Below are 17,635 nucleotides of genomic sequence, written 5' to 3'. Positions count from 1 at the left end.
GGGTGAGGTGTTCTACTACTAGGCTACTACTGGGGGAGGGTGAGGTGTTCTACTACTAGGCTACTACTGGGGGGGGGGAGGTGTTCTACTACTAGGCTACTACTGGGGGAGGATGAGGTGTTCTACTACTAGGCTTCTACTGGGGGAGGGTGAGGTGTTCTACTACTAGGCTACTACTGGGGGAGGGTGAGGTGTTCTACTACTAGGCTACTACTGGGGGAGGGTGAGGTGTTCTACTACTAGGCTACTACTGGGGGAGGGTGAGGTGTTCTACTACTAGGCTACTACTGGGGGAGGGTGAGGTGTTCTACTACTAGGCTACTACTGGGGGAGGGTGAGGTGTTCTACTACTAGGCTACTACTGGGGGGGGGGTGAGGTGTTCTACTACTAGGCTACTACTGGGGGAGGGTGAGGTGTTCTACTACTAGGCTACTACTGGGGGAGGATGAGGTGTTCTACTACAAGGCTACTACTGGGGGAGGGTGAGGTGTTCTACTACTGGGGGAGGGTGAGGTGTTCTACTACTGGGGGAGGGTGAGGTGTTCTACTACTAGGCTACTACTGGGGGAGGGTGAGGTGTTCTACTACTAGGCTACTACTGGGGGGAGGGTGAGGTGTTCTACTACTAGGCTACTACTGGGGGAGGGTGAGGTGTTCTACTACTGGGGGGGGAGGGTGAGGTGTTCTACTACTAGGCTACTACTGGGGGGAGGGTGAGGTGTTCTACTACTAGGCTACTACTGGGGGAGGGTGAGGTGTTCTACTACTAGGCTACTACTGGGGGAGGGTGAGGTGTTCTACTACTAGGCTACTACTGGGGGAGGGTGAGGTGTTCTACTACTAGGCTACTACTGGGGGAGGGTGAGGTGTTCTACTACTAGGCTACTACTGGGGGAGGGTGAGGTGTTCTACTACTAGGCTACTACTGGGGGAGGGTGAGGTGTTCTACTACTGGGGGAGGGTGAGGTGTTCTACTACTAGGCTACTACTGGGGGAGGGTGAGGTGTTCTACTACTAGGCTACTACTGGGGGAGGGTGAGGTGTTCTACTACTACTACTGGGGGGAGGGTGAGGTGTTCTACTACTAGGCTACTACTGGGGGAGGGTGAGGTGTTCTACTACTAGGCTACTACTGGGGGAGGGTGAGGTGTTCTACTACTAGGCTACTACTGGGGGAGGGGAGGTGTTCTACTACTGGGGGAGGGTGTGTTCTACTACTAGGCTACTACTGGGGGAGGGTGAGGTGTTCTACTACTAGGCTACTACTGGGGGAGGGTGAGGTGTTCTACTACTAGGCTACTACTGGGGGAGGGTGAGGTGTTCTACTACTAGGCTACTACTGGGGGAGGGTGAGGTGTTCTACTACTAGGCTACTACTGGGGGAGGGTGAGGTGTTCTACTACTAGGCTACTACTGGGGGAGGGTGAGGTGTTCTACTACTAGGCTACTACTGGGGGAGGGTGAGGTGTTCTACTACTAGGCTACTACTGGGGGAGGATGAGGTGTTCTACTACTGGGGGAGGCTACTACTGGGGGAGGGTGAGGTGTTCTACTACTAGGCTACTACTGGGGGGGGGTGAGGTGTTCTACTACTAGGCTACTACTGGGGGAGGGTGAGGTGTTCTACTACTAGGCTACTACTGGGGGAGGGTGAGGTGTTCTACTACTAGGCTACTACTGGGGGGAGGGTGAGGTGTTCTACTACTAGGCTACTACTGTAGTGCTGCATTTCCTTCCACCTAACACACCAGGGTGTCTGTCGCCAGTGTTGTATGTTACCGTCAGCTCTAGTGTAATTGTGTTTCCATCAGCAGTGTGACACTAAAGACTTGAGTAGTAGAATCAACAACCTCTGCATTATGAAGACAGTTGCTCTGTGAGTAGGTTTTCAAGTTCACAGTTATCCATTGTTATATATATGCCTGCTGAAAAGTACCAGTGGCCTGGCTTTGGCCCCAAGTAAGAGCAGGTCTGTCGGAGCCATGGCCCAGTGAGTCATGGGTGCCGACCTGCGTAGATGGAAACAGAAAAGTCTGAGCCTTTTCGGTAAAAACACTTTGGTATACCTCAGATGGAAACTCTGTGTCGCTCATTTACAGTACCTCACCTCAAGCTCCCCTGTCCTCACTTTAGTAGACCTGCACTGCCCCCTGGTGGTGGAAAAAAATCAACTACTCATGATAACATTTTTTTAAAGTAAGCACTTGCAAAAAAACTTGACAAATGACAATAATAGAAAGATAAAGGTGTATGGATGATGAACCAATCCAAGGGATGAAGGTAGCATATGGAACTCAGGTGGAGAAGGCAGGAAAGAAGCTCTGGCGTCTGAGAGGGAGGCCAGTGTCTGAATAGGAAAGCAAAGAATACATGAATTGAGAGGGTAAAGTGTGGTGGAGCAGCATATATGCCAAGTCAGTTGAAAGCATTCAATCTGAGAAACAGAACAGAAAGATTAGAAGTTAGAGTTTCACACATTAGTAGAATTATATACTGTTGACATTTGACAAGCAACTATGGAAAAATATACATAGTAGTAAAAAAAAAGTAAGTTACTCTCAGATAATGTACACACTCTAATCACATTGTCTGTGATTTATTTAGAATGCAAGGCATACTTAACCAGCATGGCTACCATAGCATTCTTGCAGCGATTCGCCATCCCATCTGGTTTGTGCTTTGTGGGACTATCATTTGTTTTTCAACCGGACTGTCACGTTCGTCGTAAGGCTCGGAACAAGGCGCAGTGTGGTATGCGTACATATTCCTTTTAATAAATATACACCGAACAAACCAACTAAATAGAACAAACTAAATGCTATACAAAATAATGCTGACAGGCAACTAAACATAGACAAGATCCCTCATCAGAAAGTGGGAAAAAGGGCTGCCTAAATATGATCCCCAATCAGAGACAACGATAAACAGCTGTCTCTGATTGGGAACCATATCAGGCCAACATAGAAATACAAAACATAGAATGTACAAAAACTAGAATACCCACCCTAGTCACACCCTGACCTAACCAAAATATATAGAAAAACAAGGATATCAAAGGTCAGGGCATGACAAGGACAATAACCCCAAACACACCTCCAGGCTGTGTAAGGGCTATTTGACCAAGAAGGAGAGTGATGGAGTGCTGCATCAAATGACCTGACCTCCATAATCATAAAAAAAACATTTATATACAGAATGTGTTTGAGTTCAGTTTTTCCTCACAAAAAGGCAAAAGAAAATCAGTTTGGGATGAGTTCGACCGCAGAGTGAAGGAAAAGCAGCCAACAAGTGCTCAGCATATGTGGGAACTCCTTCAAGACTGTTGGAAAAGTATTACAGGTAAAGCTGGTTGAGAGAATGCCAAGAGTGTGCAAAGCTGTCATCAAGGCAAAGGGTGGCTACTTTGAAGAAGCTCAAATATAAAATCTATTTTGATTTGTTTAACACTTTTTTGATTCCATATGTGTTATTTCATAGTTTTGAGGTCTTCATTATTATTTTACAATGTAGGAAATAGTCAAACTAAAGAAAAACCCTTGAATGAGTAGGTGTGTCCAAACGTTTGACTGGTATTGTATATTGAAATAATACCTAAGTCATGACATTTTTACTTCCTTTCTCAAAAAAGGAACGTAATTAACTATTGTTAGGTTCTTCTTTTTCAGAGTAAATAACTCAAGGACACTAGAGAAGCTTTAACCAAGTTTAATTCTTCCCAAAGGTTCTGTACAGCTGTAATTCAGACAACCCAACATTTCTCTCATCCAGATATATATATCCCACTTAAGACACTCCTCCTTCTCTCCAATCCTTACATCTTATGGTTTAATAACAGGAAAAGTGTAACAAAATACCAAACCCTTATTACTCCCTTCAGTGGACTTGTCCTCACCTCCTGACCTCAACTAATCCACAGATGTCCATCTGTCTCCCCTGTATATTAACACATTGCTCTCCTCTTCTCCACCCAACACATTCCACAGCTATCTGTCTTTCTACAGAGACTCAGTCTCTTTCACTCCTTAATATACTATGCATCTGATCTATCATGTCTTTAATATCTCAATGTTCAAAATGTTGAATCCAACACTATAAAGTATTTATACAACGGGTGGTTCTAATCCTGAATGCTGATTGGTTAAAACCGCATTCCAGACCATGTCAATTCCACAAGTTACCACCGGCTAAATCTATGACGTTAAAATGCCTATTTATTCTGTTCCATCTGACAGCGCAATCCACGGTCTCATCAGCCCAGCCAGGCAATTCATAAACTTGATCTCCACTATAAAAAGCATCTAGACATTATCTCACATTTCTTTTAGACCAACATTTCATTTTCAACAGCGGAGATTTGTATAAATCTTGCTGTCTGTCTCAATATTCAAATTCAATCTCCAGCTGTCTCATAGTAATGAACGTGTCGGTATGAGACAGACAGGCAGGCAGCGTTTCTCAGCTAGTCGAAATCATGAATCAGCTGGCATAATTTGTATGGATGTATACAAAGAAATGTCAATTGAAAAATGGTCAAACGAAATGAAGTGCAGCTCATTTGCAGTCTTTCCAGCTTCAGTTTGAAGTGATTGTGTTAGCTGTGTTGTTGGCTAGCTCCTCTGAACAACAGTTTCCTGACGAGAGAGCACATTTTCTGTGCCAGGGCGAAATCGCACCTCAGCTCATTGTTATGGATGTATCCAAATAAATGTCACTAGAAAACAGCTTAAACAAATGCAAATGCCGCTACTATTGTTATTCTGGATGACTGTAAGTTATCCGTAGTTGGCTAGCTAGCAAGAAAGGGATGAGAACATTGCCAGCCAATACGGCAATGGAACATTTAGAACAAATGTCTGGGTCGCGTCCATAGACACAGAACAAAAAGAGTGAACGACTGGGTCGCATCTCTGGCAACCGATCCGATAAAACGAACGACTAGCCAGCTTGGGTAGCAACCCTAGATTTGTGTCGGGACTATATGTTGTGTAAGGATGAAATAGTATTAATAAATTCATCAAAATTACGTTTTTTATGAAAATATGTAAATCACTATTTAAATATGTTGATCACCCGTTGTATAAAATTGATAATGCCCTCGAAGCCAGTGTTTGAAGGTATATTGGCACGGTTTGCTGGCCATCGACTTCATCTCGGGCCAAACAACACCCATGCCAATATATCCTCCAAACACCAGCTTCTCTGGCATTTTGACTTCAGTGGAAGAGATGGAAGCAACTAACTTACCTATGCTGTATAACTTAGTGTCATGACGTTGGCCTGGGGGTAGGTTTATGACAGCCATAAATACCTCTTCCCCCCTTTTTCCTCTCTCTACCCTACTGATGTTACATTTGCAAAACCCTTGGTTAACATAGAGATTCTGGGAACATCAGAAGGTGGGGGGAAATTAACTATATTTTGGTAATCCGACCAATTGAACATATGCGGTGGAACTTAATGAATATGATGTCAGTTCGGTTGTCATCGGAGACATTCTCATCAATGATAAGATGACAAAAACATTACAGTGGAAAGTCTACACATCAGAGTTATCGGATTCACATGGAATTGTTGTTCAATATAAATGTTTGAATATAAATTATTCGTGATGGGATGAAATGTGATTTTAGCTTCTAAAATGTGAGATTTGGGTTTTCATAAGGTAGGGCTCTGCTCAATCAGTGGCCCGTCCCTGTGAAGGGACATGGGCTATAAAACTTTTCAAACACGCCTCCTCTCCCTTCCTATATAAAGCCTTGATGACAATGTAACCTCCTGTTCCGAGGATGTGAGGACGACGGTCCGATGTCAGAATGGTTCAGATAATAACTACAGAACGAAGCCAACATCAGCGTGAGCTTTGGTTGCGAATGGTATGAACTTTGAACTCTTATTCACTACAGAAGTGATACCTCCTAGCCATTGAGTTAGCAACAGCCGCAGCAAATGAGGGTTAGGAAGGAACAGACAGAGTATCCCGTCTATCACACAACGACGTTACTACAACGTATCCAATTGACAACCTGAGACATTCTTCAAAGGACAAAGGACTCGGTTGGGCAACACGGCCTTCCATCTACCACCAACCTACCGAAGCACAGCTCAGAGTAAATATTTATTGCATTTTCCTTTTCCAAATGGGTAGTAATTTAGAATGCATAAGGTACTGTATTTACGATAGCACAGCTTCGCCCATTGTTCCTCAGTCTTCCCGCTCTTTCACTCAAACCCAGCCCTTTTCTTTTGTGTAACCAGCTGTCATATCTGTTCGGCCCACTAGGGACGTTTTCCTTTATGATGTAATTTGTAATCAAGTTATGATTTAATTATGTGTAAGTGTAATTCTGTGTGATTAGTTAGGTATTTAGTAAATAAATAATTAAACCCAATTTTGTATTGCTGATTCAACTTGTTAGCCAGGGTTCGTGCAGATAATCAAGAATTTACAACTTTCAGATGAGACTGAATTAAGATGACGATTAATATTGACTGCTATTGATGTAAAATATTACTAGGTCTTTAAGAGTATATTCGGAAGATAACAGCTCTATAAATATTCCTTCATGGTGCCCCAGCTCTCTAGTTAATTACATTTACATGATTAGCTTAATTAGGTAATATTAATTACAGAGAAATTATTTTATAGAATAGCATGTCATATCACTTAATCCGTCATAGCCAAAGACACGACATTAGTTATCACCTTCCTCCTCGGAAAAGTTCTCTCGATTTTCAGTTTGTTTCTTTTTTCGATCTTATAATTTCCCCAGCTGGTTTTCCTCCTGACGCTTTTTCTTTTTCTCTATATTATTGTTTCCCTCAACATCTTCCTTACTCTCTTCTGTCCTCATTTCCTCTTTGCTCTGCCACTCAATTTTCTTGACTCTTTTGTCTTTCAATCTGTTCTTGTCTTTCTTCCTTCTCTCTCCATCTTCCTCGCTTTCTCTAATTCTCCATGTTTCTCTGCCTCTGCCTGTCTTGCCCTATTCAACTGTTCTTCAAGCTGTTCTTCCACCTTTTAACTCTGCTCTTTTTCCCCCATCTCTGTCTCCATCTTCCTCTGCTGTTTTAATACTAGCTGTTTTTCTGCCTCTATACACAATTTAATTGTATTGCTAAATGTGTAACCTCTGCTCTCCAATTCCCCTCCTCTCTGATTCATTTTGCACCACTTTCTCTCTCTTTTCTCTCCATCTATTTGTTACCCTCATCCTCACATCCTTTTATTTTCATCTTGTACTCGCTCTCTCGTTCTCTCCCTTGCTTTTTCTAGTTCTGTCTGGGTTTTTTTTCTTCATGACCAATCTCTTGTTGTCTTTCTTGCATTTCCACATCAGTTTCTTCTCCACTTTCTGGATTTTTCCTTTTCTCTTCATCCATTTGCTGAGTAGTTACCTTCCACCTTTCCTCCTCTCATTGGCTTGACTCTGCTGTTCCCCACAATTTATTTAGCTTGTTCTCGCTGTATTTGAATTATAATACTCTCTGTTTCATCCTTTACCCTTGCCATCCTGTCTCCCTCTCTATCTGTTTTTGCCTGTCATCCAGCTCTCTTTGGACTTCCTTTGTTCTTCTACTACTTGTCTTGACTCTTCTCTTTTCCTCTCCAAGTAAATGAGCTTTTCTTGTTCTTTCTGTTTGTTTCTCCTCCTCTTTCTGGATTCTCACTCTCTCTCCATTGCCTTCATTTTCTTCTGCTCTATCTCCCTGTCTTTGTCTATTTTTTACATCTTGAAAGCTTTTAAATTCATGTAGCCATGCTGTCTTTTCTGTTATTCTGTCTGTCTTTATCGCTCTTTCCTCCCTCCTCTGTCTCCAATTTCCCCCCGTTGTCATCACAAGATAGCTCTTAAGTGGTTTGTCCCTTTTTCTTTGTTCCCTGATGTTTGAAATTGTTTCCCTCTCTGACTCCATACCTCCTCAATTATCAATGTATCTACTGTTGTATCTTCCTTGTCCAGGCTGTATCACATCAGGCCGTGATTGGGAGTCCCATAGGGCGGCGCACAATTGGCTCAGCGTCGTCCGGGTTTGGCCGTCATTGTAAATATGAATTTGTTCTTAACTGACACGCCTAGTTAAACAAGCTTTTCATTAAATATGTATGTTTTACTCTCTTCTCCCGTCCTCTCTTTCTTGCCCAATTGCTCTTCTATCCGCCATTGTTGTCACTTCCTTCTGTCTTTGTCGCTCTCTCTCTTCTTGTCACTTTCATTCAGTTTGATCTCTCTTTCCTCCTCCTCTCTCTCCTCTTTCCCTTTTGTTGTCATGACTTTGTCCACATCACTTTTCACTATTGTTTTTAGGTAATGCTCAAGTGTTATCTCTGTTTCTTTTTTCTCTGATATTCTATATTTTCAATTCTCATTGTCGTTTCTTTGTCATCGTCCCTAAACATGCTTTGTATTAGATCGTTTTTTTCTCTCTTTTATGTCTTACTGTGCCTTCTGTTTTTCTGTCTCTCTTTCCTCCCACAATTTCCTCTCCTCCCCCCGACATTTTAGTCTTTGTGTCATTGAACCACTGTCATTGTCATTCTATCTCTCTCTCTCTCTCTCTCTCTCTCTCTCTCTCTCTCTCTCTCTCTTCGCCACTTTCATCCAGCTTGTTTGTTATGTTTTTATTCTGTTTCTCAGTTGTTGAATTTGTATTTCTCTCTTTCTCCATGTGTTGCCTCACCTCTCTAATCTCCTGTCTTTTATATAATTTATTTTGTTCTTGCATCTCCATGTTCCATCTTTCTTTGCGTTTCAAATTCGTCCTATTTCTCGTCCCTTTGTCTCTCCACCTTCCTGAATAATGGATTAAGTCTATCTCCTTCTGCATCACATCCATCTCTCTTTCCGTTCTGGCCAGTGTCTCCATCCCTTTCTGTTTCTCTTCATCACCCTTTCTCACCTTCTCTATGAGTCCTTCCATCTCCCTCTCCATCTCCCTGGTTTCACTCTCCTTCCTCCATTGTTTATTTCTGACTTTCCACCATTCTCTAAACCTCTCCAAGCGGAGGCCTCAGTGGGTATGGCGGTCGCCATACCCTAGCTCAACACCAACCATTTAAAATATGCTACTAAAATCATTCCAATCCCGATTAAAAGGCAAACGCAGTGTAGCATTATTAGTAGCGTGGCTTTAGGACCATGCGGGCGGTTCAGAGCAGGGCTGGAAGGCTGGACTTTGGTACTCCTTAAATACACACCACTTTGATACAGCTACGACCGGAGTGACTTTTAATAGCAGGTTAGAAGTGCATTTTCCTAACCTTAACTTAATTCTCTGAACCTGCTGCGTAAGTTCTCCTAACCTGCAACGAAAAAATGGAACTTCCGGTCGTAGCTGTATCGAAGTGGCATGTGTTAAGGGAATATCGACTATGGACAGCCATAGTCCATAGGAATAGGCGAAGTGATAGGGTTTACTCAAAATCTGTCCACAATAAGCAGACCGATAACCAGACTGCCTGTCTTCCCGCCTTTGGGACAATGACTCCCATTGTTTGGGCAGAGACAAGACCGTCTCGTCATTATATACAGTATCTCTGAGACAGTGAACAGCGCAACTTTTCTCTCAAAACAGTGCAGAGGTGGAAAATGGCTGTAGATATGTAACTGTTGTTTGACTTGACATGAAACTAGAGTTTTTGATCCCGGTGCTGAACTAGCGCGTAACAGTTAATTTCTGTATGACGTGTTTGCGGAATGTGAAATCCCCTTTCGACTGAGATTGAATGAAGTTATAGCAGTCAAGGTGATAAGGGTGGGAGTAGGAATGCAGTAAATGGGCTTCACTTTGCCATCCCTACGTATAGCTGAAATGACGCCCCTGTCTCCAAGTCTCTCAATCTCTCTCTGCATATCTTCCTTCTCTCTCTGCATATCTTCCTTCTCTCTCTCCATTTGTAGCAGTCTCTCTATCTCTTTCTGCATATCTTCCTTCTCTCTCCATTTGTAGCAGTCTCTCTAGCTCTTCCTGCATATCTTCCTTCTCTCTCTGCATATCTTCCTTCTCTCTCTCCATTTGTAGCAGTCTCTCTATCTCTTTCTGCATATCTTCCTTCTCTCTCCATTTGTAGCAGTCTCTCTAGCTCTTCCTGCATATCTTCCTTCTCTCTCCATTTGTAGCAGTCTCTCTATCTCTTTCTGACTTTGGCCATTTCTTCCCCTCTCTGTTAGTCTATCTTCCTCCACATGTCTTCCATTTCTCTCTCCATGTGTATTAGTCTCTCTGTCCCTCTCAGACTCGCCCCCTATCTCACCGTCTCTCTAAATATCTTAATCTCCCAGTGCATCTCCTCCATCTTTCTCTCATGGATCCCATCTATCCTCTCTGCCGATGTCTTTAATTCCTGAATGTCCTTCCCTGTCTCCTGATGTTCTCTCAAAACTGCTTCCATTATCGCCATCTCTCTCAGTCTCCTCTGTTGCCTCTCTGTAGACCTGTGTATTTCTTCCCCTCTCTGTTAGTCTTTATACACATGGAGAGAGAAATGGAAGACATCTATTTGTTCTTTCTCTTAGTCTGAATGTCCCACTCTCGCAGGATAGATTCTTTAGTTTGAGCTAGCAGTCAACGTTCCAATTCCTCCCAAACATGTTTGATGGGGTTGAGGTCAGGGCCCTGTGCAGGCCAGTCAACTTCTTCCACACCGATCTCGACAAACCATTTCTGTATTGACCTCGCTTTCTGCACAGGGGCATTATCATGCTGAAAAAGGAAAGGACCTTCCCCAAACTGTTGCCACAAAGTTGGAAGCACAGAATTGTCTAGAATGCTGTTGTATGCTGTAGCGTTAAGATTTCCCTTCACTAGTACTAAGGGGCCTAGCCCAAACCATGAAAAGCAAACACAGACCATTATTCTTCCTACACCAAACTCTACAGTTGGCACCATGCATTGGGGCATGTAGTGTTCTCCTGGATTCCAGGAAACCCAGATTAGTCCATCAGACTGCCAGATGGTGAAGTGTGATTCATCACTCCAAAGAAAGTGTTTCCACTGCTCCAGAGTCCAATGGCGGCGAGCTTTACACCACTCCAGCCGACGCTTGGCATTGCGTATGGTGATCTTAGGCTTGTGTGTGGCTGCTCGGCCTTGGAAACCTATTTTATGAAGCTCCCAACAAACAGTTCTTGTGCTGACGTTGCTTCCAGAGGCAGTTTGTATCTTGGTAGTGAGTGTTGCAACCGAGGACAAATTATTTTTACGTGCTTCACCACTCAGTGGTCCCCTTCTGTGAGCTTGTGTGGCCTATCACTTCGCGTTGTTGATCCTAGATATTTCCACTTCACAATAACAGCACTTACAGTTGACCGGGGAAGCTCCAGCAGGGCACAAATTTGTTGGAAAGGTGGCATCCTATGACGGTGCCAAGCTGAAAGTCACTGAGCTCTTTAGTAAGGCCATTCTACTGGCAATGTTTGTCTTTGGAGATTGCATGGCTGTGTGCTCGATTTTATACACCTGTTAGCAACGGGTTTGGCTGAAATAGCCGAATCCACCAATTTGAAGGGGTGTCCACATACCTTTGTACATGTAGTGTACTTGTGGCTACAGAATTGAATAGATCAAATAATTATAGGATCCTCCATGCTTGTGACTTTCTATACATCAATGGTATTGATTTTACAGAACTATTGAAACTGTGTCAATCACTCTCAACTTTCTCACAGGATGTTCCTCTCCAATTGCAAACTTTCTTCTTTGAACCCTTCGTCTCTTTTTGCCTGTCCTCTTGAGATCTCATCTCTTTTTTTAAATTTTGCATCTCTGGAAAGTCCAAACAAATAACTCTAATCTGCTCATATTTTATCACAGCTCAGCCAGCATTACATCAAAGTCATAGCCCATTTGTTCTGCAACAACAACCACTCAAACTAAAACTTGTAAATGCGTCCCCAATACTTATTTGGTTCCTGGATCGGTAATGTAAACACTGTTATTAGGTTGTTGCACAACTAGTTGATTCAGGAACCAATGATAGAATTGTTCTGCTCCAACCCAAGTGGCTCGTCTGCCGCTGAATAGAAACAAACATACTGCATCATATCTTTAATCCCAATGCCTGATTATAGACCAATAAACCATTCAGTCCTCCTGTCCCAACATACTCATACTTTTGTTCAATGAAACTATTGGGCTAGCCCATTCCCCTCTGCCATGCTCGTTCATTGTCATGGCAAACAGACTGTTATCAATGTAAGTTAATACAGTTGAAGTCGGAAGTTTACATATACTTAGGTTTGAGTCATTAAAACTCGTTTTTCAACCACTCCACAAATTTCTTGTTAACAAACTATATTTTTGGCAAGTCGGTTAGGACATCTACTTTGTGCATGACACAAGTAATTTGTCCAACAATTGTTTACAGACAGATTATTTCACTTATAATTCACTGTATCACAATTCAAGTGGGTCAGAAATGTACATACACTAAGTTGACTGTGCCTTTAAACAGCTTGGAAAATTCCAGAAAATTAGGTCATGGCTTTAGAGGCTTCTGATTGACATAATTGAGTCAATTTGAGGTGTACCTATGGATGTATTTCAAGGCCTACCTTCAGACTCAGTGCCTCTTTGCTTGACATCATGGGAAAATCTAAATAAATCAGCCAAGACTAATAGTATTGTAGACCTCCACAAGTCTTGTTCATCCTTGGGAGCAATTTCCAAACACCTGAAGGTACCACATTCATCTGTACAAACAATAGTACGCAAGTATGAACACCATGGGACCACGCAGCCGTCATACCGCTCAGGAAGGAGTCGTGTTCTGTTTCCTAGAGATGAACGTACTTTGGTGCGAGACGTGCAAATCAATCCCAGAACAACAGCAAAGGACCTTGTGAAGATGCTGGAGGAAACAGGTACAAAAGTATCTATATCCACAGTAAAACGTGTCTTATATCGACATAACCTGAAAAGCCGCTCCAAAACCGACATAAAAAAGTCAGACTACAGTTTGCAACTGCACATGGGGACAAAGATTGTACTTTTGGAGAAATGTCCTCTGGTCTGATGAAACAAAAATAGAACCGTTTGGCCGTAATGACCATTGTTATGTTTGGAGGAAAAAGGTGGAGGCTTGCAAGCCGAATAACACCATTCCAACCGTGAAGCACAGGTGTGGCAGTATCATGTTGTGGGGGTGCTTTGCTGCAGGAGGGACTGGTGCACTTCACAAAATCGATGGCATCCTGAGAAAGGAAAATTATGTGGATACATTGAAGCAACATCTCAAGATATCAGTTAAAGCTTGGTCGCAAATTGGTCTTCCAAATGGACAATGACCCCAAGCATACTTCCAAAGTTGTGGCAAAATGGCTTAAGGACAACAAAGTCAAGGTATTGGAGTGGCCATCACAAAGCCCTGACCTCAATCCTATAGAAAATCTGTGCGAGCAAGGAGGCCTACAAACCTGATTCAGTTACACCAGCTCTGTCAGGAGGAATGGTACAAAATTCACCCAACTTATTGTGGAAAGCATGTGGAAGGCTTCCCGAAATGTTTGACCGAAGTTAAACAATTTAAAGACAATGCTACCAAATACTAATTGAGTGTATGTAAACTTCTGACCCACTGGGAATATGATGAAAGAAAGAAATCATTATCTCTATTTTTCTGACATTTCACATTCTTAAAATAAAGTGGTGATCCTAACTGACCTAAGACAGGGAATTTTTACTCTGATTAAATGTCAGGAATTGTGAAAAACGTTTAAAGTTTAAATGTACTTGGCTAAAGTGTATGTACACTTCTGACTTCAACTGCATATGGCTCAGTAGAATAGAATAAATATTTTAGCCTAAGCATAATACAGGAAGGCACAATTTATAGTCCACAATTTACACGTGTTTTGGGGAAGGGGGGATTGAGGGGCAAGTGTTTGAATTGTGCAGTATTTAGCAATCATAATCTGAGTCCTCGATGGAGTCCAGTGATGTTCGGGGCCGTCTTCACCACCCGCTGAAGGGCCTTGCGGTCATGGACGGAGCTATATCCCGTACCAGGCCGTGATGAAACCGGTCAGGACGCTCTCGATGGTACAGCAGTAATATTTGGCGTGGACCCGGGGTGGCATGACAAATTTCTTCAGCCGCCTTAGGACGTGGAGATGCTATTGCACCCTCTTGACAAGAGTGTTGGTGTTGGTGGTCCATGACAAGTCCTCGCTGATGTGGACATAGACAGCAGAGGATTTTAAAACTGCTGACTCTCTCTACTACAGTCCTGTTGATGTGGATTGGGTCATGTTTCCTTTGCTTCCTGAAGTCATCAATCAACTCCTTTGTTATATAAAGCATGCATGTTCAAGATATCATGCATAAGTCGTCGCAGGTCTGTGGAGATATTCAGATTTTCTGTAATAATCTGTGCAGAATCTCAAACGGCATTGATCACTTGCACCATGTACTTTTAATGTAATCTCAACTGCAATCCAGGTCATTTGGTTCTGCTATTTGAGCTTTGCTGTGCTTATAAATGTTTGAAACCATAGTGACAACATGTTGGAAATTCAACTAACTTTTGGCTGTCTTTTTGAGTGTATGAGGCTTCAATTGTACCCACATTACACAACACACAGCCAATAAAGCCAATGTTTTGTGATCAATAAGTGCTGTAACAAACAGCTAATGTGTTTTAAGCTTAATGATGCAGCCATATGACATTACTGCATTTTATTTAATAGCCTATATTGGACAGTGTGACCATCCATGTAGCCTATTGTAACATTGCCATTACCACTTCTAACTAGCCTAATTATGAAGTTCCATCTGAGAATAAGGAAGCAATGCTCTATTCAGTATTCAATTAAATTCTAATCTATTCTATTGTATTCTATATCTCACGTCCAAGACATTCGGAGCCATGACTAAATATTTTAGGCATATACACTACTGGTCAAAAGTTTTAGAACACCTACCAATTCAAGGGTCTTTCTTTATTTTGACTATATTCTACATTGTGGAAAAGTAGTGAAGACATCAAAACTATGAAATACTTTGGGAAATTTGAATACAATCCAATGGTATGTGCATGTTTTACCCTGTTCATACTGGCGTAATGCAGTTTCTCTGGACCCCCGCAAGGTTGGAGGCCAGAGACCTCGAATGTGTCAGCCAGACAGACAGCCACTCACAAAGTATAAACTACCGATCGCTGTCCATGGTGCTGAAATTGTGACACGTCTATGGTATGCGGTTGCATGCCGATCAAATCGATGGTAGGCTTTCTGTAGTGCTAGCAGGGTGCAAATTACGGGGGAGTAAGGGGGGGTTAAGCTCCCCTGAATTAGACATTAGCTCCCCTAAAAGCAACAAAGTCCAACTTTGGAGGATCTCTAAAAAATGCACATTTATCCATTCCCTATTTGTAGTGGCAAATATGTTTTACAGTGGTAAATATGTTTTACAGTGGTAAATATGTTTTACAGTGGTAAATATGTTTTACAGTGGTAAATATGTTTTACAGTGGTAAATATGAAAATAAAAGCTTCCAAATTAAACAAACACCCCCACCTGTCTGTTATGGTTTAAACCATTTATTTCTATGTGGCAGTTGCTGTCCATTTAGTATCCTTGATTTTAAAAAACAACCTCTGCTTTTATTCCAATGCATTAGATTTATCTGTTGATGTATCATTGTTTGCTGTTGTCAGTCAGCTGTTTCGAGTGCTCAGGTGTGCGCATATGTTCTCTGTGCTATCCGTGGCCAGAAGTAGTAGACCCCTTATTTAGCTCTATTATTTGTTTTCTTTCCCAGATCAGCTGATGATGGTCCACAATATCACTAGACAACTAGCCTACAGCTAGACACCGATGCACATCCAATCGATCCAACAAGTAGCATATACATAATGACAGTAAGGTGACTCTTTCGGGTTAGAAGAATTTAAAGTTAGGTTAGAAGCATTCGATTTTGTAATGGCATAGGACTACATTATTTTGGATTTGTGTGCCCATGAGAACTGTTTTCACGGTGAAACATAATGAAATGATACATTGCCATAGTTACATTCACAGTGTATATTTTGAGATCTCCAAGTTAAGTTTAAGTTCAATGTTCTAATTCAATTGTTAAATTCTTAATAATGACAATTATACAACGGGTGGGTCTAATCTTGAATGCTGATTGGTTAAAACCGCATTCCAGATGGTGTCTATTCCATAAATTACCACCGGCTAAATCTATGATATTATTAAAATGCCTATTTATTCTGTTCCATCTGACTACGCAATTCACTGTCTCATCAGCCAAGCCATGCAATTTATACACTTGATCTTCACTATAAAAAGCATCTAGACATTATCTCACACTTCTTTTAAACTAACATTTAGATTTGTATAAACTTTGCTGTCTGTTTCTCCGACTTTTGCAACATTGTTTCAATTTTCAAATTTGATCTCCGGCTGTCCAAGTAGTAATGAACGTGTCGGGAGTCGGGACGAGACAGACAGGCAGGCAGCGTTTCTCAGCTAGTCGAAATCATGAATAACCTGGCATCATTTTTTATGTATATATACAAAGGAATGTCAATTGAAAAAAGGTCAAACGAAACGAAGTGCAGCTAGTTTGCAGCTAGTTTGCAGTCTCTCCAGCTTCAAGCGATTGTGTTAGCTGTGTTGTTGGCTAGCTCTGAATAACAGTGTCCTGACGAGAGAGCACATTTCCTTTGCCAGGGCAAAAACGCGCCTCATTAGCTTATTGTTACGGATGTATCCAAATAAATGTCACTAAAAAACAGCTTAAACAAATGCAATTGTGGCTACTTTGCTGTTATTCTGGCGGCACTGTTTGACATGACTGTAAATTAGCTGTAGTTGGCTGGCTAGAAAGGGATAAGAACGTTGCCAGCCAGTATGGCAATGGAACATTTAGAACGAACGACTAGGGCGTATCCATACATAACAGAACAAAAAGACTGAACGACTGGGTCGGGTTCATAGATACAGAACAAAAAGACTGAACAACTGGGTTGGGTTCATAGACAGAACAAAAAGACTGAACAACTAGGTCGGGTTCATAGATACAGAACAAAAAGACTGACACAGAACAACTGAACAACTGGGTCGGGTACAGAACAAAAAGACTGAACAACTAGGTCGGGTTCATAGATACAGAACAAAAAGACTGACCAACTGGATCGGGTTCATAGACACAGAACAAAAAGACTGAACAACTGGGTCGCGTCTCTAGCAACCAAGCCAATAGAATGAACGACCAGCCGGCTTGGGTAGCAACCCTAGATTTGTGCCCGGACTATATCTTGTGGAAGGATGAAATAGTATGAATAAATTCCTCAATATAACGTTTCTAATGAAAATATGTCAATCGTTATTTGAACCTGTTGTATAAAAGTGATAATGCCCTCGAAGCCAGTGTTTGGAGGACATATTGGCACGGTTTCGATCTGTGAAGACAAGCATTAATTCATGAATTATGGACAACTCATAAACTAGGGTGTAAAACATGTTTTGAGTAAACTCATGTAGGCTATTATAATTTATGTAGGCTACTTGTTCTGTGTGTGTTCATGTGTGTTACAGCGTGTGTAAAACCGAGGTAGGCTATCGGCAGTGCTGTATGCATACTGGAGGGTAAGCGCAAGTTTACTCACCTTTTTCAGAAAAATGCATTGA

The sequence above is a fragment of the Oncorhynchus tshawytscha genome, linkage group LG33, assembly GCF_018296145.1.
Source record: "Oncorhynchus tshawytscha isolate Ot180627B linkage group LG33, Otsh_v2.0, whole genome shotgun sequence".
NCBI classification, from domain to species: Eukaryota; Metazoa; Chordata; class Actinopteri; order Salmoniformes; family Salmonidae; genus Oncorhynchus; species Oncorhynchus tshawytscha.
This window is presented reverse-complemented; position numbering follows the sequence as displayed.